The following is a 24,369-nucleotide window of genomic DNA, read 5'->3' as shown; positions in this document are numbered from 1 at the left end:
TATATACATGATCATGCCTAGATATTCTCATAATTATGCTCAATTCTATCAATTGCTCAACAATAATTTTTTCACCCACCGTAGAATACTTATGCTCTTGAGAGAAGCCACTAGTGAAACCTATGGCCCCCGGGTCTATTCTCATCATATCAATCTCCATCACTTTTATATTGTTTTGCTATTTACTTTTCTTTTACTTTTTACTTTGCATCTTCATATCAAAAATACCAAAAATATTCTATCTATCACATCTCACTCTCGTTAGTGACCGTGAAGGGCTTCACAACCCCTAATCGCGTTGGTTGCGAGTAGCTATCGCTTTGTGCAGGTACGAGGGACTTGATCATGGGCTCCTACTGGATTGATACCTTGGTTCTCAAAAACTGAGGGAAATACTTACGCTACTTTGCTGCATCATCCCTTCCTCTTCGGTGAAAACCAATGCAAGCTCAAGACGTAGCAAGAAGGATTTCTGGCGCCGATGCCGGGGAGTCTACGCAAAAAGTCAATATACCAAGTACCCATCACAATCCCTATCTCTCGCATTACATTATTTTCCATTTGCCTCTCGTTTTCCTCTCCCCCCAATTCACCCTTGCCATTTTATTCGCCCTTTCTCTCTATCCTCCCTCTCTTTTGCCTTTTTGTTTGCTTGTGTGTTAGTTTGTTTGCCTGCTTGTCGTTATGTCTGAAACTAGGGAAGTTATCGCCAATTTGGGCGATAACAATATCATGGAAAATTTACTCCTGCTAAAGAACCTACCATCTTTCATACGAAAAAATTCCGTGTTGGTAGTGGTAATATTATTGGAAAAGGAGTTATTCAAGATTTATTTACTTGTGCCGGTGCTTTACCTTCTATGGGTAGTTCTATCCTTCACAGAACTAGTACTCTTGCGGACGCTATTGCCATGCTTGTAGTTGAACTTGAAAGACAATTCATGCACATGCATCCTTCTATACAAAGGATTTTTTTGGAATTTTCTAATATTGAGCATTCTTCTGTTAAGTGTGTCGCTACTATCTTTTTGGCTCATGAGTTTAGATTCATAATAGGAGAAGCCAAAGAAATCTTTGCGCATTATAGGGTGGACGCTTGCCATCCTCCCATAGAGGCTATCCTCTTTGATCAAGAAGAAATAATGCGTTTTCAATCTCTAGATTATGTTGCTTTCAATGAAAATCTTAGAAGAAAGGTTCCTACCAATGTTTTAGTTGATAGAATTTATGATCTTAATGATGATTTGGCCATTCTAAATAATGAACTAGGATATTCTCTTGAATATAGGCTCACAAAGTTCTATCAAAAGAATGCTTATAATGATGAATTGGTGGTGCATTATGAAGGGCCAAAGGAGGAACCTATACCTCCCAAGGTTGATCTTGGGGACTTTTGTCCTGTTAAATTTAATCATTTTGATTACTTTTTATTGCCTCAAAGAAAACTTGCTGCCGAACGTAGAGAATATGAAATGAGTTTCACCAATCTATCTTACTACTATGGCAATACTTAGATCTATCCTCGCTTTTATGCCTAGCTAGGGGCGTTAAACGATAGCGCTTGTTGGGAGGCAACCCAATTTTATTTTTATTCCTTGATTTTTGCTCCTGCTTAGTAATAAATAAATTATTTAGCCTCTGTTTTGTTGTGTTTTTTGTGTTTAATTAGTGTTTGTGCCAAGTAGAACCGTTGGGAAGACTTGGGGAAAGTCTTGTTGAACTTGCTGTAAAAAACAGAAACTTTAGTGCTCACGAGAACTGCTGTCATTTTTATTTGAAGAGTGCTATTTAGTTAATTATTTTTGCAGATGATTAATAGATAAATTACTCACGTCCAGCAATTTACTTTAGAATTTTTGGGGTTCCAGATCTTGCGCTAGCTACAGATTACTACAGACTGTTCTGTTTTTGACAGATTCTGTTTTTCGTGTGTTGTTTGCTTATTTTGATGAATCTATGGCTAGTAAAATAGTTTATAATCCATAGAGAAGTTGGAATACAGTAGGTTTAACACCAATATAAATAAATAATGTGTTCATTACAGTACCTTGAAGTGGTCTTTTGTTTTCTTTCGCTAACGGAGCTCACGAGTTTTCTATTTTGAGTTTTGTGTTGTGAAGTTTTCAAGTTTTGGGTGAATTCTTTTGATGGATCATGGAACAAGGAGTGGCAAGAGCCTAAGCTTGGGGATTCCCATGGAACCCCCAAGATAATCCAAGGACACCAAAAAGTCAAAGCTTGGGGATGCCCCGGAAGGCATCCCCTCTTTTCGTCCACTTCCATCGGTAATTTACTTGGAGCTATATTTTTATTCACCAACATGATATGTGTTTTGCTTGGAGCGTCTTGTATTATTTGTGTCTTTGTTTGTTAGTATGCCACAATAATCCTAGCTGTACACACCTTTTGAGAGAGCCATACATGAATTAAAATTTGATAGAATGCTCTATGTGCTTCACTTATATCTTTTGAGCATGTAATTTTGCTCTATGTGCTTCACTTATATCCTTTGAGCTAGATAATTTTTCTCTATGTGCTTCACTTATATCCTTTTGAGCTAGATAATTTTTCTCTATGTGCTTCACTTAGATCTTTTAGAGCATGGTGGTGGATTCGTTTTAAAGAAACTATTGATCTCTCATGCTTCACTTAAATTAATATGAGAGTCTCTTAATAGCATGGTAATTTGCCTAATAATAATATGCTTGGTATTCAAGATTTGTAGAACTTTCTTTTGAGTGTGTTGAATACTAAGAAAAGATTGAAGCATGATAATTGTTTTGAGATATGGAGGTGATAATATTAAAGTCATGCTAGTTGAGTATTTGTGAATTTAAAGAATACTTGTGTTGAAGTTTGTGATTCCCGTAGCATGCACGTATGGTGAACCGTTATGTGATGAAGTCGGAGCATGATTTATTTATTGATTGTCTTCCTTATGAGTGGCGGTCGGGGACGAGCGATGGTCTTTTCCTACCAATCTATCCCCCTAGGAGCATGCGCGTAATACTTTGCTTTGATAACTTCTAAATTTTTGCAATAAGTATATGAGTTCTTTATGACTAATGTTGAGTCCATGGATTATACGCACTCCCACCCTTCCACCCTTGCTAGCCTCTCTAATACCGCACAACTTTCGCCGGTATCATACACCTACCATATACCTTCCTCAAAACAGCCACCATACCTACCTATTATGGCATTTCCATAGCCATTCCGAGATATATTGCCATGCAACTTTCCACCATCTAGTTCATCATCACACATCCATCATTGTCATATTGCTTAGCATGATCATGTAGTTGACATAGTATTTGTGGCAAAGCCACCGTTCATAAGCTCTTTCATACTTATCACTCATGATTCATTGCATATCCCGGTACACCGCCGGAGGCATTCATATAGAGTCATACTTTGTTTTAGTATCAAGTTGTAATCATTGAGTTGTAAATAAATAGAAGTGTGATGATCATCATTCAATAGAGCATTGTCCCAAAAAAAAGGAAAGGCCAAAGAAAAGAAAAGGCCCAAAAAAATATAAATAAATAAAAAGGGGCAATGCTACTATCCTTTTTTTCCACACTTGTGCTTCAAAGTAGCACCATGATATTGCAAGTCTCATATATTGTGCTTCAAAGTAGCACCATGTTCTTCATATAGAGAGTCTCATACGTTGTCACTTTCATATACTAGTGGGAATTTTATGTTATAGAACTTGGCTTGTATATTCCAATGATGGGCTTCCTCAAATTGCCCTAGGTCTTCGTGAGCAAGCAAGTTGGATGCACACCAACTAGTTTCTTTTGTTGAGCTTTCATACATTTATAACTCTAGTGCATCCGTTGCATGGCAATCCCTACTCACTCACATTGATATCTATTGATGGGCATCTCCATAGCCCGTTGATACGCCTAGTCGATGAGAGAATTATCCACAACCACCATTCTATTCCACCTATAGTGCTATATCCATGGCTCACGCTCATGTATTGCGTGAAGATTGAAAAAGTTTTGAAAAAGTTAGAGTATGAAACAATTGCTTGGCTTGTCATCGGGGTTGTGCATGATTTAAATACTTTGTGTGGGGAAGATGAAGCATAGCCAGACTATATGATTTTGTAGGGATAACTTTCTTTGGCCATGTTATTTTGAGAAGACATAATTGCTTTGTTAGTATGCTTGAAGTATTATTATTTTCTATGTTAATATAAACATTTGTCTTGAATCTTTCTAATTTGAGTATTCATACCACAATTAAGAAGATTTGCATTGAAATTATGCCAAGTAGCACTCCGCATCAAAAATTCTCTTTTTATCATTTACCAACTCGAGGACGAGCAGGAATTAAGCTTGGAGATGCCGGATACGTCTCCAACGTATCTATAATTTTTGATTGCTCCATGCTATATTATCTACTGTTTTGGACTATATTGGGCTTTATTTTCCACTTCTATATTATTTTTGGGACTAACCTATTAACCAGAGGCCCAACCTAGAATTGTTGTTCTTTTGCCTATTTCAGTGTTTCGGATAAACAGAATATCAAACGGAGTCCAAACGGAATAAAATCTTCGGAAACATGATTTTCTCACCGAACGTGATCCAGGGGACTTGGACCCTACTGCAAGGGATCAAAGAGGTGGTCACGAGGGTGTGGGGGGCGCGCCCCCCTGCCTCGTGGGCCCATCGATGTTCCACCGACGTACTCCTTCCTCCTATATATACGCACGTACCCCCAAACGATCAGAACATGAGCCAAAAACCTAATTCCACCACCGCAACTTTCTGTATCCACGAGATCCCATCTTGGGGCCTGTTCCGGAGCTCCGCCGGAAGTGGGCCGTCATCACGGAGGGCTTCTACATCATCCTAGCCCCTCCGATGAAGTGTGAGTAGTTTACCTCAGACCTTCGGGTCCATAATTAGTAGCTAGATGGCTTTTTCTCTCTCTTTGAATCTCAATACAAAGTTCTCCCCCTCTCTTGTGGAGATCTATTCGATGTAATCTTCTTTTTGTGGTGTGTTTGTTGAGACCGATTAATTGTGGGTTTATGATCAAGTCTATCTATGAATAATATTTGAATCTTCTCTGAATTCTTTTATGCATGATTGGTTATCTTTGCAAGTCTCTTCGAATTATCCGTTTGGTTTGGCCAACTAGATTGGTAGTTCTTGCCATGGGAGAAGTGCTTAGCTTTGGGTTCAATCTTGCGGTGTCCTTACCCAGTGACAGAAGGGGCAGCAAGGAACGTATTGTATCGTTGCCATCGAGGATAACAAGATGGGGTTTATTTCATATTGCATGAATTTATCTCTCTACATCATGTCATCTTGCTTAAGGCGTTACTCTGTTTTAACTTAATACTCTAGATGCATGCTGGATAGCGGTCGATGAGTGGAGTAATAGTAGTAGATGCAGAATCGTTTCGGTCTACTTGTCACGGACGTGATTCCTATATACATGATCATGCCTAGATATTCTCATAATTATGCTCAATTCTATCAATTGCTCAACAGTAATTTGTTCACCACCGTAGAATACTTATGCTCTTGACAGAAGCCACTAGTGAAACCTATGGCCCCCGGGTCTATTCTCATCATATCAATCTCCATGACTTTTATATTGTTTTGCTATTTACTTTGCTTTTACTTTTTACTTTTCATCTTTATATCAAAAATACCAAAAATATTCTATCTATCAGATCTCACTCTCGTAAGTGACCGTGAAGGGCTTGACAACCCCTAATCGCGTTGGTTGCGAGTAGCTATCGCTTTGTGCAGGTATGAGGGACTTGAGCATGGGCTCCTACTGGATTGATATCTTGGTTCTCAAAAACTGAGGGAAATACTTATGCCACTCTGCTGCATCATCCCTTCCTCTTCGAGGAAAACCAACGCAAGCTCAAGACGTAGCAATGGCCCGTGTTGTTGTTCCGTTGAATTTTAATGCATTCCTAGAGAAAGCTAAGTTGAAAGATGATGGTAGCAACTACACGGACTGGGTCCATAACTTGAGGATTATCCTCATTGCTGCACAGAAGAATTACATCCTGGAAGCACCGCTAGGTGACAAACCCGCTGCAGGAGCAACGCCAGATGTTATGAACACCTAGCAGAGCAAAGCTGATGACTACTCGATAGTTCAGTGAGCCATGTTTTACGGCTTAGAACCGGGACTTCAATGACGTTTTGAACGTCATGGAGCATATTGGATGTTCCAGGAGTTGAAGTTAATATTTCAAGCAAATGCCCGGATTGAGAGATATGAAGTCTCCAATAAGTTCTACACCGCAAGATGGAGGAGAATAGTTCTGTCAGTGAACATATACTCAGAATGTCTGGGTACCACAACCACTTGACTCAACTGGGAGTTAATCTTCCTGATGATAGTGTCACTGATGGAGTTCTTCAATCACTACCACCAAGATACAAGAGCTTCATGATGAACTATAATATGCAAGGGATGGATAAGACGATTCCCGAGCTCTTCGCAATGCTAAAGGCCACGAAGGTAGAAATCAAGAAGGAGAATCAAGTGTTGATGGTCAACAAGACCACCAGTTTCAAGAAAAAGGGTGAAGGGAAGAAGCGGAACTTCAAGAAGAACGGCAAGCAAGTTGCTTCTCAAGTGAAGAAGCCCAAGTCTGTACCTAAGCCTGAGACAGAGTGCTTCTACTGCAAAGGGACTGGTCACTGGAAGCAGAACTGCCCCAAGTATTTGGCGGAGAAGAAGGATGGAAAAGTGAGAGGTATATTTGATATACATGTTATTGATGTGTACCTTACTAATGCTCGCAGTAGTGCATGGGTATTTCATACTGGTTCAGTTGCTAACATTTGCAACTCGAAACAGGGGCTACGGATTAAGCGAAGATTGGCTAAGGACAGGGTGATGATGCGCGTGGGAAATGGTTCCAAAGTCGATGTGATCGCCGTCGGCACGCTACCTCTACATCTACCTTCGGGATTAGTATTAGACCTAAATAATTGTTATGTGGTGCCAGCGTTGAGCATGAACAATATTTGTATCTTGTTTGATGCGAGACGGTTATTCATTTAAATCAGAGAATAATGGTTGTTCTATTTATATGAGTAATATCTTTTATGGTCATGCACCCCTGATGAGTGGTCTGTTTTTACTAAATCTTGATAGTAGTGATACACATGTTCATAGTATTGAAGCCAAAAGATGCAGAGTTGATAATGATAGTGCAACTTATTTGTGGCACTGGCATTTAGGTCATATTGGAGTAAAGCGCATGAAGAAACTCCATTCTAATGGATTTCTGGAATCACTTGGTACTTGCGAACCATGCCTCATGGGCAAGATGACTAAAACTCCGTTCTACGGAACAATGGAGCGAGCAATAGGGTTATTGGAAATCATACATACTGATGTGTGTGGTCCAATGAACATTGAAGCTCGCGGCAGATATCATTATTATCTCACCTTCACAGATGATTTGAGCAGATATGGGTATATCTACTTAATGAAACATAAGTCTGAAACATTTGAAAAGTTCAAAGAATTTCAGGCTGAAGTGGAAAATCATCGTAACAAGAAAATCAAGTTTCTATGATCTGATCGTGGAGGCGAATATTTAAGTTATCAGTTCGCACTTCATTTGAAACAATGCGGAATAGTTTCACAACTCACGCCACCTGGAACACCACAGCGTAATGGTGTGTCCGAACTCGTAATCGTACTTTACTAGATATGGTGCAATCTATGACGTCTCTCACTGATTTACCGCTATCGTTTTGGGGTTACGCTTTAGAGACAGCTGCATTCACGTTAAATAGGGCACCATCTAAATCCGTTGAGACGACACCTTCTGAACTGTGGTTTGGCAAGAAACCCAAGTTGTCATTTCTTAAAGTTTGGAGCTGCGATGCTTATGTGAAAAAGCTTCAACCTGGTAAGCTCGATCCTAAATCAGAGAAATGTGTCTTCATAGGATACCCAAAGGAGACTGTTGGGTACACCTTCTATCACAGATCCAAAGGCAAGATATTCGTTGCTAAGAATGGATCCTTTCTAGAGAAGGAGTTTCTCTCCAAAGAAGTGAGTGGGAGGAAAGTAGAACTTGACGAGGTAATTGTACCTTCTCCCTTATTGGAAAGTAGTTCATCACTAAAATCAGTTCCAGTGATTCCTACACCAGTAAGTGAGGATGCTAATGATGATGATCATGAAACTTCTGATCAATTTACTACCGAACCTCGTAGGTCAACTAGAGTAAGATCCGCACCAGAGTGGTACGGTAATCCTGTTCTGGAAGTCATGTTACTTGACCATGACGAACCTATGAACTATGAGGAAGCGATGATGAGCCCAGATTCCGCAAAATGACTTGAAGCCATGAAATCTTAGATGGGATCCATGTATGAGAACAAAGTACAGACTTTGGTTGACTTGCCCGATGATCGGCAGGCCATAGAGAATAAATGTAAATTCAAGAAGAAGACTGACGCTGACGGTAATGTTACTGTCTACAAAGCTTGACTTGTTGTGAAAGGTTTTTGACAAGTTCAAGGAGTTGACTACGATGAGACCTTCTCACCTGTAGCGATGCTTAAGTCCGTCCGAATCATGTTAGCAATTGCCGCATTTTATGATTATGAAATTTGGCAAATGGATGTCAAAACTGCATTCCTTAACGGATATCTTAAAGAAGAGTTGTATATGATGCAACCAGAAGGTTTTGTCGATCCAAAAAGTGCTAACAAAGTGTGCAAGCTCCAGCGATCCATTTATGGACTGGTGCAAGCCTCTCGGAGTTGGAATATACGCTTTGATAGTGTGATAAAAGCATATGGTTTTATACAGACTTTTGGAGAAGCCTCTATTTACAAGAAAGTGAGTGGGAGCTCCGTAGCATTTCTGATATTATATGTAGATGACATATTGTTAATCGGAAATGATACTGAATTTTTGAATAGCATAAAAGGATACTTGAATAAGAATTTTTCAATAAAAGACCTCGGTGAAGCTTCTTATATATTGGGCGTCAAGATCTATAGAGATAGATCAAGACGCTTAATTGGACTTTCACAAAGAACATACCTTGATAAAGTTTTGAAAAATTCAAAATGGATCAGGCAAAGAAAGGGTTCTTGCCTGTATTACAAGGTGTGAAGTTGAGTCAGACTCAATGCCCAACCACTGCAGAAGATAGAGAGAAAATAGAAGGTGTTCCCTATGCTTCAGCCATAGGATTTATCATGTATGCAATGTTGTGTACCGGACCTGATGTGTGCCTTGTTATAAGTTTAGCAGGGAGGTAACAAAGTAATCCAGGAGTGGATCACTGGACAACGGTCAAGAACATCCTGAAATACCTTAAAAGGACTAAGGATATGTTTCTCGTATATGGAGGTGACAAAGAGCTCGTCGTAAACGGTTACGTCAATGCAAGCTTTGACACTGATCCGGATGACTCTAAGTCACAGACCGGATACATGTTTTTATTAAATGGAGGAGTTGTCAGTTGGTGCAGTTCCAAGCAAAGTGTCGTGGCGGGATCTACATGTGAAGCGGAATACACAGCTGCTTCGGAAGCAGCAAATGAAGGAGTCTGGTGAAGGAGTTCATATCCAATCTAGGTGTCAAACCTAGTGCATCGGGTCCGATGAAAATCTTTTGTGACAATACTGGAGCAATTGCCTTGGCAAAGGAATCCACATTTCACATGAGAACCAAGCACATCAAGAGATGCTTCAATTCCATCCGCGATCAAGTCAAGTAGGGAGACATAGAGATTTGAAAGATACATACAGATCTGAATGTTGCAGACCCGTTGACTAAGCCTCTCTCACAAGAAAAACATGATCAACACCAAGACTCCATGGGTGTTAGAATCATTACAATGTAATCTAGATTATTGGCTCTAGTGCAAGTGGGAGACTGAAGGAAATATGCCCTAGAGGCAATAATAAAGTTGTTATTTATATTTCCTTATATCATGATAAATTTTTATTATTCATGCTAGAATTGTATTAACCGGAAACTTAGTACGTGTGTGAATACATAGACAAACACAGTGTCACTAGTTTGCCTCTACTTGACTAGCTCGTTGAATCAATGATGGTTATATTTCCTAACCATAGACATGAGTTGTCATTTGATTTACGAGATCACATCATTAGAGAATGATGTGATTGACTTGACCCATCCGTTAGCTTAGCACGATGATCGTTTAGTTTGCTGCTATTGCTTTCTCCATAACTATACATGTTCGTCATGCAACTCCCGAATACCGGAGGAACACTTTGTGTGCTACCAAACATCACAACATAACTGGGTGATTATAAAGGTGCTCTACAAGTGTCTCCGATGGTGTTTGTTGAGTTGGCATGGATCAAGAATAGGATTTGTTACTCCAATTGTCGGAGAGGTATCTCTGCGCCCTCTCGGTAATGTACATCACAATAAGCCTTGCAAGCAATGTAGCTAATGAGTTAGTTATGGGATGTAGCATTACAGAACGAGTAAAGAGACTTACCGGTAACGAGATTGAACTAGGTATTGAGATACGGACGATTGAATCTCGGGCAAGTAACATACCGATGACAAAGGGAACAACGTATACCGCTATGCGGTTTGACCGATAAAGATCTTCGTAGAATATGTAGCTGCCAATATGAGCATCCAGGTTCCGCTATTGGTTATTGACCGGACATGAGTCTCGGTCATGTCTACATAGTTCTCGAACCCGTAGGGTCCGCACGCTTAATGTTCGGTGATGACCGGTAATATGAGTTTATGTGTTTTGATGTACCGAAGGTAGTTCGCAGTCCCGGATATAATCACGGACATGACGAGGAGTCTCGAAATGGTCGAGACATAAAGATCGATATATTGGATGACTATGTTTGGACTTCGGAAGGGTTCCAGGCAAGTTCGGATGAATACCGGAGTACCGGGGGTTACCGGAACCTCCCGGGGAGTGTAATGGGCCTCATGGGCCTTAGACAAGGAAGAGGAGGGGCGGCCAGGGCAGGACGCCCCCTCCCCCTCAAGTCTGAGTTGGACAAGGAAGGGGGGCGGCGCCCCCCTTTTTCCTACCCCTTCTCTCCTCCTTCCTTCCCTCCTACTCCTACTCTTGCAAGGGTTGGAGTCCTACTCCCGGTGGGAGTAGGACTCCCCTTGGGGCGCTCCTAGGAGGCTGGCCTCCTCCCCCTCCTCTACTCTTTTATATACGGAGGATGGGGGCACCCCGTAGACACACAAGTTGATCATTAATCTTTTAGCCGTGTGCGGTGCCCCCTCCACCATAATCCACCTCGGTCATATTGTAGCGGTGCTTAGGTGAAGCCCTGTGTCGGTAGCTTCATCAACACCGTCATAACGCCGTCGTGCTGACAGAACTCTCCCTCGAAGCTCTACTAGATCGTGAGTTCGTGGGACGTCACCGAGCTGAACGTGTGCAGATAGCGGAGGTGCTGTACGTTCGGTACCAGGATCGGTCGATCGTGAAGACGTATGACTACATCAACCGCGTTGACATAACGCTTCCGCTTATGGTCTATGACGGTACATGGACGACACTCTCCCCTCTCATTGCTCTGCATCACCATGATCTTGCGTGTGCGTAGGTATTTTTTTGAAATTACCACGTTCCCCAACAGGAAGCACTCCTGCACCCCCTCCGGCAAACGCGCCTCTTCAGAGCGCCGTGTTCCCATTGGGGACGTGCCCACGAGCTCCGCCAACGGGAGCAAGAGGTCCAAGGTGTCCCCACCAGAAACCAAGAAGGTGCCCGTCAAGGAGGATGGCACGGGTGGAGCTTTTACCATAAGCTCCTCCCTTGACAGCAAATAGGGAAGCACGCTCGTCGCCTTCCTGCGGGCGAATGTCGACGTGTTTGCATGGAAAGCATCCGACATCCCCGGTGTTCCCAGGAAGGTGATTGAGCACCGCCTTGTTGTTTGTCCCCATGCACGGCCAGTCAAGCAAAAGGTCAAGAAGCAAGCTTTGGAGCGACAAGAGTTCGTCATCGAGGAGATCAGGAAGTTGGAGGCGGTAGGCTTGGTCTGAGGAGTGCTCCACCCCATGTGGTTGGCCAACCCAGTGGTAGTGCGTAAGGCAAATGGGAAATGGAGGCTGTGTATCTACTATACAGATATCAATAAAGCCAGTCCAAAGGATCCTTTCCCTCTGCCACAAATCGACCAGATAGTGGACTCCACTGTCGGGTGTGACCTGCTGTCATTCCTCGATGCCTACTCAGGATACCACCAGATCTTCATGATGAAGGAAGACGAATAAAATACTGCATTCATCACCCCATTTGGTACGTACTGTTTTGTGTGGATGCCTTTCGGGTTGAAAAGCGCTAGTTCGACATTTGCCCGCGTAGTCCAGATTGGTTTTGAGCCCCAGCTGCATAGAAATATGGAAGCTTACACTACAAAAAAATACACGTTCGTGATGATACGTGTTTGTCACAGTAGGTCGCCTTTTTTGTCATGCATGTATGTCCATGATGATTTTATGATAGAATCAAGATAGTCATACATGTTCTGTCGTAGAAGTGTTCCATGACATTACCAAAATTATCATCACGGAAGTGTCCACTTCCATGACGATAAATCGCGCGTCACAAAAGTGCTTTCGTCAAGGGTGACCGACACGCGGCATCCACCGTAATGGAACGCTATTAAGCTATCGGGTCGGGTTTTGGATCCGATAACCCGTTAACAGCCCCGACCAATGGGGATTTTCCACGTGTAAAATCATCATTGGCTGGAGGAAACACGTGTCGGCTCATCGCTGGGACAGATGTCATCCACTCATTGGACAGAAGGCGCCTATGATACGTCCATGTGGCAAGGCCCAATAGAGGCCCATTCCTGTGAAAAGGCCAGCCCGTTTGACTTGGTCAAAAGGTGGCGGGCCGGCCCATGGAAAGCCTGTTAAGGGCCTGTTTGCATATAGCCCATTTACAGCCCGCTAACCCAAGGCCCGTTATGCCCTATTTGAATTAGGCCTAGTAGCATCATCTGGGCCATCCAATATGATTCCAGCCCATTTTCACTTCTGGCCCATGTATGGCCCATGACGTCTTTCGGCACATATGAGGCCCTATGTAACTCTTGGCCTATTAACGGCCCGTGGTGAAACTAGCCCGTAATGAACAGTGTATCACTTTACACCCATTAACGGCCCGTGGTGAAACTGGCCCGTAAAGAACAGTGTATCACTTTATACCCATTAACGACCCGTTATTCTGTTGGGCCGTTTCCAGCCCATGTTATCTTTCGGCCTTCTCAGAGCCCATTAATTCTTGGGCTATTTTCCAGCATTCTTTTACTTACGGCCCGTTACTGTCATTTTCTGCTTGTGGGCCAAATTTAGCCCGTGGTTACAGTCGGCCCGTTTGTGGTCTATTAATACATTGGGCCGTTTTCATAGCGTCATCAAATACAACCTATTAATGATGGACCGTTATGGTCGGCCCATGAACGGACGATTCCAACTCTAGCCCGTTTACGGCCAGAATGCGGTCTGTTTGGCCCATGTTTGGCCAATCGATCATACAGCCCGTATAAGGCCCATTGATGATACGGCCCGTAGAAGGCCCATTGTTTCTATGGCCCGTAGAAGGCCCACTGTTTCTACGGCCCGTAGAAGGCCCACTGTTTATACGGCCCGTAGAAGGCCCACTGTTTCTACGGCCCGTAGGAGGCCCAGTGTCACTACAGTAAATATTCTCCCATGGTTATTGTGGCCTGGTTTTAAAAAATAGGTTATTGCAGCCACTAGCAAACCACCGAAAAGAACAACACTGACTACAAGCAAACAAATAAACAAGACAACAAGGAAATAAATAAGCAAGCAACTTACACTAGGCTATCACGGCTATTACACATATTACATCCACTGGGCATCAAAGTTCGCCACCAGTGCAAATATAGGGAACACAGCAGCATATAAACGCCACAGCAAAACAAGTCCAGTACTGAAACCACTTCAGAAGAGCTCAAGAAACAGTATCATGGGTACCCTTAATGCTGGCAAGATGCTTAGCAAGCTTATTAACTTTCTCTTGTTTGGCGCTTAAGTCCTCCAACGCTTGCTGTTGCACCAGAAAGTATGCATCTGAATTCTGCAGGGACTTCCTTAGTCCTTCGGCTTCCTATTGCATAACATCTGATCGATCTCTTTCAACTTGAAGTTGAGACTCAAGAAGACGAACTGATTCAGGAAACGAGTTTGAAGAGTTGGTACCAGCAGTGGTAGCCAGTAACTCGAACACTACATCAAGACAGGACTTTGGGGTTGTCTCAGTGTCTTCAATATAGTTTTTATCAGCTTTCTTGGAGACCAACAGGGATGTCTCACTATCTTGAACCTTATCTGCATTACTTCCTTTACCATTGCATAACAGGGTACTCTTCTCCAGTATTTTATCTATGTTCTAAAAGAGAAACAAACAAACACATCTCAGGTTTACAATGTAGTATATGAAACTCATTTTGGTAAACCAGTTCAGTAGTAAGGTGGACAGGATAACAACATGAAACAAACATATGTCTATGTAGTATGGTCACTATATGGTCCATATCATTCTAGTTTATGTTGCCAAATCAAGATAGATACAATTCGAATCATATCTATTTAAGACAAAGCATCATAGACAGAATATAAGTGTGGGAAACTACACAACAATAACAACACTTGTAATGTGCATGGCATGAGAACATAACTATTTATTCAATTGAAACTGAAATCAACATAGAGCAAGTTACAATAGCAAACAGCCAAACACGTTGAACAAGCAGGTTTAAAACATACCTGTTGCGCCATTGGAGTTTCAATTGCATCCTTCAAATTTGAAATTAGTTGGTATCAGTAAATACAGTGATGCAAGAGCAAAGTAGTATGAACCATAGCTATGGAACCTGACCTGAGAACAATTCTTCTTCTGCTTTAAGCGTTGACTTCGGGTTCGGAGTGCTGGTCCTCGTCATTTGGGAACTGCAGTTGCCTTACTAACTGCTCGTGTTTGGGTGCTCTGTGGTGGAGACTGATACGTCTCCGTCGTATCTATAATTTTTTATTGTTCCATGCCAATATTATTCAACTTTCATATACTTTTGGCAACTTGTTATACTATTTTTGGGACTAACATATTGATCCAGTGCCCAGCGCCAGTTCCTGTTTGTTGCATGTTTTTTGTTTCGCAGAATATCCATATCAAACGGAGTCCAAACAGAATAAAAACTAACGGAGATTTTTTTGGAATATATATGATTTTTGGGAAGAAGATCCACGCGAGACGATGCTCGAGGGGCCTACGAGGTAGGGGGCGCGCCCCTGACCCTCGTGGCCACCCCGTAAGGCGATTGGTTCCCTTGTTTCGCCGCAAGAAAGCTAATTTCCGGATAGAGATCGTGTCAAAATTTCAGACCAATCGGAGTTACGGATCTCCGAGAATATAAGAAACAGTGAAAGGGAAGAATCTGAGAACGCAGAAACAGAGAGAGAGAGAGAGAGAGAGAGAGAGAGAGAGAGAGAGAGAGAGAGAGAGAGAGAGAGAGAGAGACAGAGAGACAGATCGAATCTCGGAGGGGCTGTCGCCCCTCCCACGCCACGGAGATCATGGACCAGAGGGGAAACCCTTCTCCCATCTAGGGAGAAGGTCAAGGAAGAAGAAGAATGAGGGGGGCTCTCTCCCCCTCGCTTCCGGTGGCGCCGGAACGCCACCGGGGGCCATCATCATCACCGCGATCTACACCAACACCTCCGCCATCTTCACCAACATCTCCATCACCTTCCCCCCTCTATCTATAGCAGTCCACTCTCCCACAACCCGCTGTACCCTCTACTTGAACATGGTGCTTTATGCTTCATATTAGTATCGAATGATGTGTTGCCATCCTATGATGTCTGAGTAGATTTTTGTTGTCCTATCGGTGGTTGATGAATTTCTATGATTGATTTCATTTGCTTGTGGTTATGTTGCTGTCCTTTGGTGCCCATCATATGATTGCGCGCGTGGATCACACCCTAGGGTTAGTTTGTATGTTGATAGGACTATGTATTGGAGCTAAAACCTAGCATAGAAACTGATGCATACGGGATTGAAGGGGGACCAATATATCTTAATGCTATGGTTGGGTTTTACCTTAATGAACGTTAGTAGTTGCGGATGCTTGCTAATAGTTCCAATCATAAGTGCATAGAATTCCAAGTCAGGGATGACATGCTAGCAGTGGCCTCTCCCACATAATACTTGCTATCGGTCTAGTAAAGTAGCCATGAAAAAGTTATATTACAGTAGACACAATGCAAAAACAAAATATGAATTGGTTTGCAACAGCACTTAGAGTAGTGATTTGCTTTATTATACTAATGGATCTTACCGAGTTTTCTGTTAAAGTTTTGTGTGGATGAAGTGTTCGATGATTGAGAAGGTTTCGATGTGAGAAGAAGGAAGAGAGGCAAGAGCTCAAGCTTGGGGATGCCTGAGGCACCCCAAGTAAATATTCAAGGAAACTCAAGCGTCTAAGCTTCTAGATGCTGGGGAGGCATCCCCTCTTTCTTCAACAAATATCGGTATGTTTTCGGATTCGTTTCGTCCATGCGATATGTGCAATCTTGGAGTGTCTTTTGCATTTAGGTTTTCATTTTTCTTTTATGCACCATGCTGGTATGAGATAGTCCTTGGTTGATTTATAGAATGCTCTTTGCACTTCACTTATATCTTTGGAGTATGGCTTTATAGAATGCTTCATGTGCTTCACTTATATCATTTGAAGTTTGGATTGCCTGTTTCTCTTTACTAAGACAACCGCCATTTGCAGAATGCTCTTTTGCTTGACTTATACTTGTTAGAGCATGGGCATATCTTTTGTAGAAAGAATTAAAATCTCTTTCTTCACTTATATCTATTTAGAGAGATGACAGGAATTGGTCATTCACATGGTTAGTCATAAAATCCTACATAAACTTGTAGATTGTTGAATATGATATGATTGATTCCTTGCAATAGTTTTGCGATATAAAGGTGGTGATATTAGAGTCATGCTAATCGAGTAATTGTGAAATTGAGAAATACTTGTGTTGAGGTTTGCAAGTCACGTAGCATGCACGTATGGTGAACCGTTATGTAACAAAGTCGGAGCATGAGGTGTTTATTGGTTGTCTTCCTTATGAGTGGCGGTCGGGGACGAGCGATGGTCTTTTCCTACCAATCTATCCCCCTAGGAGCATGCACGTAGTACTTTGTTTCGATGACTAATAGATTTTTGCAATAAGTATGTGAGTTCTTTACGACTAATGTTGAGTCCATGGATTATACGCACTCTCACCCTTCCATCATTGCTAGCCTCTCTAGTACCATGCAACTTTCGCCGGTACCATAAACCCACCATATACCTTCCTCAAAACAGCCACCATACCTACCTATCATGGCATTTCCATAGCCATTCCGAGATATACTGCCATGCAACTTTCATCATCATAATATACATGACTTGAGCATTCATTGTCATATTGCTTTGCATGATCGTAAGATAGCGAGCATGATGTTTTCATGGCTTGTCCGTTTTTTGATGTCATTGCTATGCTAGATCATTGCACATCCCGGTACACCGCTGGAGGCATTCATATAGAGCCATATCTTTGTTCTAGATATCGAGTTGTAATATTGAGTTGTAATTAAATAAAAGTGTGATGATCATCATTATTAGAGCATTGCCCAAAAAAGAGGCCAAAGAAGCCTAAATAAAAAAAGGGGGCCAAAGAAGCCGGCAAAAAAGGGGCCAATGTTACTATCCTTTTACCACACTTGTGCTTCAAAGTAGCACCATGTTTTTCATATAGAGAGTCTCTTGAGTTATCACTTTCATATACTAGTGGGAATTTTCATTATAGAACATGGCTTGTATATTCCAATGATGGGCTTCCTCAAATGCCCTAGGTCTTCATGAGAAAGCAAGTTGGATGCACACCCACTTAGTTTTAGTTTGAGCTTTCATATAGTTATAGCTCTAGTGCATCCGTTGCATGGCAATCCCTACTCACTCACATTGATATCTATTAATGGGCATCTCCATAGCCCGTTGATACGCCTAGTTGATGTGAGACTATCTTCTCCTTTTTGTCTTCTCCACATAACCCCCATCATCATATTCTATTCCACCTATAGTGCTATGTCCATGGCTCACGCTCATTTATTGCGTGAAAGTTGAAAAGGTTTGAGAACGTCAAAAGTATGAAACAATTGCTTGGCTTGTCATCGGGGTTGTGCATGATGTGAATATTTTGTGTGGTGAATATGGAGCATAGCCAGACTATATGATTTTGTAGGGATGAGCTTTCTTTGGCTATGTTATTTCAATAAGACATAATTGCTTGGTTGGTATGCTTGAAGTATTATTATTTTTATGTCAAAGGATAGATTATTGCTTTGAATCACTCGTGTCTTAATATTCATGCCATGATTAGACATATGATCAAGATTATGCTAGGTAGCATTCCTCATCAAAAATTATCTTTTTTATCATTTACCTACTCGAGGACGAGCAGGAATTAAGCTTGGGGTTGTTGATACATCTCTGTCGTATCTATAATTTTTGATTGTTCCATGCCAATATTATTCAACTTTCATATACTTTTGGCAACTTTTTATACTATTTTTGGGACTAACATATTGATCCAGTGGCCATTGCCAGTTCCTGTTTGTTGCATGTTTTTTTGTTTCACAGAATATCCATATCAAACGGAGTCCAAATGGAATAAAAACTGACTGAGATTTTTTTGGAATATATATGATTTTTGGGAAGAAGAATCCACGCGAGACGATGCTCGAGGGGCCAACGAGGTAGGGGGCGCACCCTAGGGTGTCAAGCGTGCCCCTGACCCTAGTGGCCACCCCGTAAGGAAGTTGGTGCCCTTATTTCGCCACAAGAAAGCTAATTTCCGGATAGAGATCGTGTCAAAATTTCAGCCCAATCAGAGTTACGGATCTCCGAGAATATAATAAAAGGTGAAAGGGAAGAATCTGAGAACGCAGAAACAGAGAGAGACAGAGAGACAGATCCAATCTCGGAGGGGATATCGCCCCTCCCACGCCATGGAGACCATGGACCAGAGGGGAAACCCTTCTCCCATCTAGGGAGAAGGTCAAGGAAGAAGAAGAAGGAGGGGGGCTCTCTCCCCCTCGCTTCCGGTGGCGCCGGAACACCACTGGGGGCCATCATCATCACCGCGATCTACACCAACACCTCCGCCATCTTCACCAACATCTCCATCACCTTCCCCCCTCTATCTATAGCAGTCCACTCTCCCACAACCCGCTGTACCCTCTACTTGAACATGGTGCTTTATGCTTCATATTAGTATCGAATGATGTGTTGCCATCCTATGATGTCTGAGTAGATTTTTGTTGTCCTATCGGTGGTTGATGAATTGCTATGATTGATTTAATTTTCTTGTGATTATGTTGTTGTCCTTTGGTGCCCATCATATGATTGCGCGCGTGGCTCACACCCTAGGGTTAGTTTTTATGTTGATAGGACTATGTACTGGAGGGCAAGAGTGACAGAAGCTTCAACCTAGCATAGAAATTGATGCACACGACATTAAAGGGGGACCAATATATCTTAATGCTATGGTTGGGGTTTACCTTAATGAACATTAGTAGTTGCGGATGCTTGCTAATAGTTCCAATCATAAGTGCATAGAATTCCAAGTCAGGGATGACATGCTAGCAGTGGCCTCTCCACATAATACTTGCTATCAGTCTAGTAAAGTAGTCAATTGCTTAGGGGCAATTTCGCAACTCCCACCACCACTTTTATACACTCACTATATTTACTTTATTGCTTCTTTACTTACAACAACCCCTACTTTTTATTTATGTAATCTTTATTATCTTGCAAACCTATCCAACAACACCTACAAAGTACTTCTAGTTTCATACATGTTCTAGGTAAAGTGAACGTCAAGTGTGTCTAGAGTTGTATCGGTGGTCGATAGAACTTGCGGGAATATTTGTTCTACCTTTAGCTCCTCGTTGGGTTCGACACTCTTACTTATCGAAAACTGTTGCGATCCCCTATACTTGTGGGTTATCAAGAGAGACGGTGTTGTGTCAACGGGAACTGGGTGTCTATCTGCTGGGGATGGGGTTAGAAGGGGTGTAGCTGGTTCTCTGTCCAACTGGATAGGGGTACAATCTGCATGAGTGTGGGTTATGTGTGGTGGGGATGGTTCTTGGGCAAGTACAACCATGGTTCTATCTGCATCGACAGGTAGCACGATCTTTTCTGAAGACCGTGTTTTTACTCCCACAAATACTGCCATCACTCCCTCCAATTGAAATGGTTGATAAACAAGAAAAGTAATTGAATGTATAGACATTGTAAGATAGACAGGTGCAATGGATAGTAGGGAAGAAAACAGGGCATGAAATAATTCACATTTATGTTGTCTAAGCAAACAGAATAGCAGGACATAATTTCACATATATGATGGCTAATTAAACAGGATAGCATGACACAATTTCACATGTATGATGGCTAAATAAACAGGATAGAATGACATACTTCAAAATATGATTACTATGTAAACAGGATGACATGATATAACTATACGATGTGTCTATTAAAGTGGTTGGCACGCCATAAATCACAAACATGCCGTCGATGGAAACATGATGGCATGATATAATTCACGGATAGAATGACATAATTTAAAATATGATGACTATGTAAACAGGATGAGATGATATAACTATATTATGTGTTTAGAAAATGGGTTGGCATGCCATAATTCAGATACATGTTGTCTATGTAAACATCATGGCATGACATAATTCAAACATATGATTTATATACTAAGGAAGTGAGCAGAGGGCAATCGCATATATGATGTGTCAACTAAGGAGATGGCATTCAATATTGTGTATATGATGTAAAAACTAAGGATTGCAATACAACATATGCATTATATGAGTAATATAACCCTGCCAAGTTTGAGCATACACCTCAGGGGGATAATAGGACTGGTCATCTACCTCTGAATCCTCCTCTGAAGAGCTATCTGTAACCAGCAAGATATCTGCTTCAACAGGTAACATTGTCTGCTCTGAAGACCTTGTTTTCACTCCAGATTTCTCCATCACCAATTCAAATGGCTGATGCACAGGAAGAGCAGCTGAATACACAAACATTGTCGACAAAAGCAATGAGAAATACAAAAAAAGGACGGCATGATATAATTCACATATATGACGCTTGCCTAAACAACATGGCATTGCATAATTCACATACATAATGCCTTACAACAAGATAACATTGCATAATTCACATATATAATGTCTTGCAACAAGATGGCATTGCATAATTCACATATATGGTAATTAGACACTAAACAGGTGGCATTCACACAAAGCATTTCTAAACTAAGCAAATGACATAGCAATGCAAGATACCATACGAACGATATGAGCAACATAACCCTGCCAAGTTAGGGCATGCACCTCGGTGGGGGGGGATATGACTGGTCATCTGTCTGTGAATCCTCCTCTGAGGAGCTATCAGTAACCAGCAAGACATGCGCTTCGTCAGATAGCATTGTCTGCTCTGAAGACCTTGTTTCCACTTCAGATTTTTCCATGACCGTGCCGAATGGCTGATGCACAGGAAGAGTAATTGAATGTACTAAAATTGTTGAAAAATTTAACACGTAATAAAAAAATGATGGCATGATATAATTCACATATAAGATGACTGGCTAACCAGGGTGGCATTGCAAAATTCACATATATGATGCCTGGCTAGAAAAGATGGCATTGCATGATTCACATATATGATAAAGAAACTAAACAGATGTCATTGACACAAAGCATGTCTAAACTAGGCAGATGACATCTTTAATGTATACAGTAAGCAATGCAAGGCACCATATGCATGATATTACCAACATCAGCATGCCAAGTTAGAGCGAAGACCTCATGGGGTAAATAGGAGTGGTCTTCTCCTTCTGAATCCCCCTCGGAACAGTTATCTTCCTCTTGATTACGATCCGAAATGGGTGGAGGGGGCTGCCTTTGCGCCCACCATGGAACGATGTCTACATGAAATTTTATTGCCACGTAAGGCTCGTCTCTTTTACCCTACATGATGAGTTCCATTGTGTACAATAACTGGCATGCATAGGAATAAAATATAGTGAGATTATATAAGGAGTGCATGCACAAATCCAGAGTGATGGTAGCAAACTGTGGATAGACCCAAAACCAATGATAGCAGGCAGATAATAGCTTTAGTTAAAAATACAGATAATGGCTCCTTTAATGTTTGTTTGCACCCAACATGAAACTCATAGTAGACACCGGAGATTAACCAGATAGTAGACAGATAGTACTGATTGCTGCCCCAATATGTAACCCACAACCATTTAAAAACTCAAGTTTCAGCATTAGTTTGGACCTAGCTCAGAGTCTAATAGGTGAACACGACGATAATGTAGCATGTCATCATATTAAGCGACGCATAACGTAAGTAGACACGGAAGAGTGCGACCTCTCTTGCAGACCCGTGTAGTCCTCAAGGTCATCTAGTCAGTTGATGATGGTAATGCAGTTGCCGTGGCTGCCGGTGGCGGGGAAGAAGATCTGAGGCGGCAAAAGACAGTCTGGAGAGCGGATCCCTGTTGTGGTGAACCCTTCCGTCGTTGGAGCAGCTGAGCTAGGGTGGAACACAGCGCCGCAGGAGCGGGACAAACCACACAAGGTTTTCTTTGACACATATCTGTAACAGAAGTAATTGAGTAAGGGCTTGTTTGAATTTGAGGATTCTAACAATGCAGGGATAGGAAATAGACAGGAATAGGATAGGAATGCACGTGCAAAACAGAAAATTTAAAAACACAGGATTTTTGTCAATCTGGGTGTTCGATTCACAACAGTTGGAAGATCACAGGATGCAAAAAATCATGGTGAGATTAAGTCAAACCACAAGAAAATGTACGGTTATAATGCTATTATGCTACTATCTCTTAGTCTTGTGCTTGATGAATAGGAATATGAAAAGGAGGAGAAGTGGATATTAGAATTCTTATAGTTTTTCTTTCAAGGAGACACTAAAGGAACAAATCCTACAGTTTTCCTTTGATCCATTCCTTTGCACCAAATTCATGAAAAGTAGTACCATAGGAAACTTTCCAATTCCAATGTTTTTCATTCACTTTTCCTTTCAAGCACTGGCGATTCTAGTAGCCACGCTTGAGCAAGGAAAATCCTACACTAAAAAATGTTTTTGTGCTACTTCTATTACTTTGGACCCAGGCCACTGACATACTAGCTCAACTCCCAGGCCCATCGACAAATACACAGCTCAAACTCGCAGAGATAAATAATGATGGCGTTCAAGAGAGTCCATCACGGATAGCTAAGTTGCCTGGTACCTCACTGCTTGCCATATAGTAGGATAAAATAATTGTATTTCCCGTTACTACGAGTGCCCAGTGGATAATATATATAACATGTAGAGTAAAAAAGAGATGCAACAAGTGTACAACCTCTTTGGCGAAGCCATGTCGATCTCAGCGTGATTGGGTTGGCCGGTGAGGATGCTCCAGCTAACTTAGCTGCCGGAGGAGGGGAAGAAGATCTTAGGCGTCTGGAGATGGAGCCCGAGGTACTGCTCCGCTGTGATGGAGGGTTTCGTCGTTGGAGCTGCTCCGCTGAGTTGTACGACGTCGAGGCTGAAGCAGGACAAGAGAGACAACAGACAATGTTAACCCTAGTGGAATTCTAATAGCATCTCCAATACATGACGTAAAATACATAACCACAAAGTGCTAGATGTAAAAACTGAACTTAACTGTCGAAACTGAATTTAACTGCCGAAACTGAACTTAACTGTCAAAACTGAACTTAACTGTCGAAACTGAATTTAACTATCGAAACTGAATTTTGCTGTCGAAACTGAATTTTGCTGTCGAAATTGAATGCACTAGCAAGGTGAGGCTACACGTCGGTCGACTGATTTTTTCATCTTTGGTCAGTCGATTTTGCAGTCGTTGGATACGAAATCAAGGGCATGCGGTTCATCTTCAACCTCCACCCCCTGAGCCGCTAGCCACCACCAGCCAAACGGCAGCCCCCCGCCGCCTGCGGCCGGCGGTGCGCCGCCCCGCCCGCCCCAAAAACACTCCCCACCGCCGGTCCGCCGCCGCCCTGGCCATCCCTCTAGGCCCCCCTCGTGCCGAGCTTTTTCTCCGGCGATCCCCATGCCACCGCCCCGCCACCGCGGCGACCACCGCCCCCATCCTGAACCCGAAGATAGATAGTGGGGTACCTCTCCGGCGAGCCCCCCCTCCCCGCTGCGGCTGGTTCTTCCTTCACCCCGG

This window comes from Triticum dicoccoides, chromosome 5A (assembly GCF_002162155.2).
Source record: "Triticum dicoccoides isolate Atlit2015 ecotype Zavitan chromosome 5A, WEW_v2.0, whole genome shotgun sequence".
Classification (NCBI taxonomy): Eukaryota; Viridiplantae; Streptophyta; class Magnoliopsida; order Poales; family Poaceae; genus Triticum; species Triticum dicoccoides.
This window is presented reverse-complemented; position numbering follows the sequence as displayed.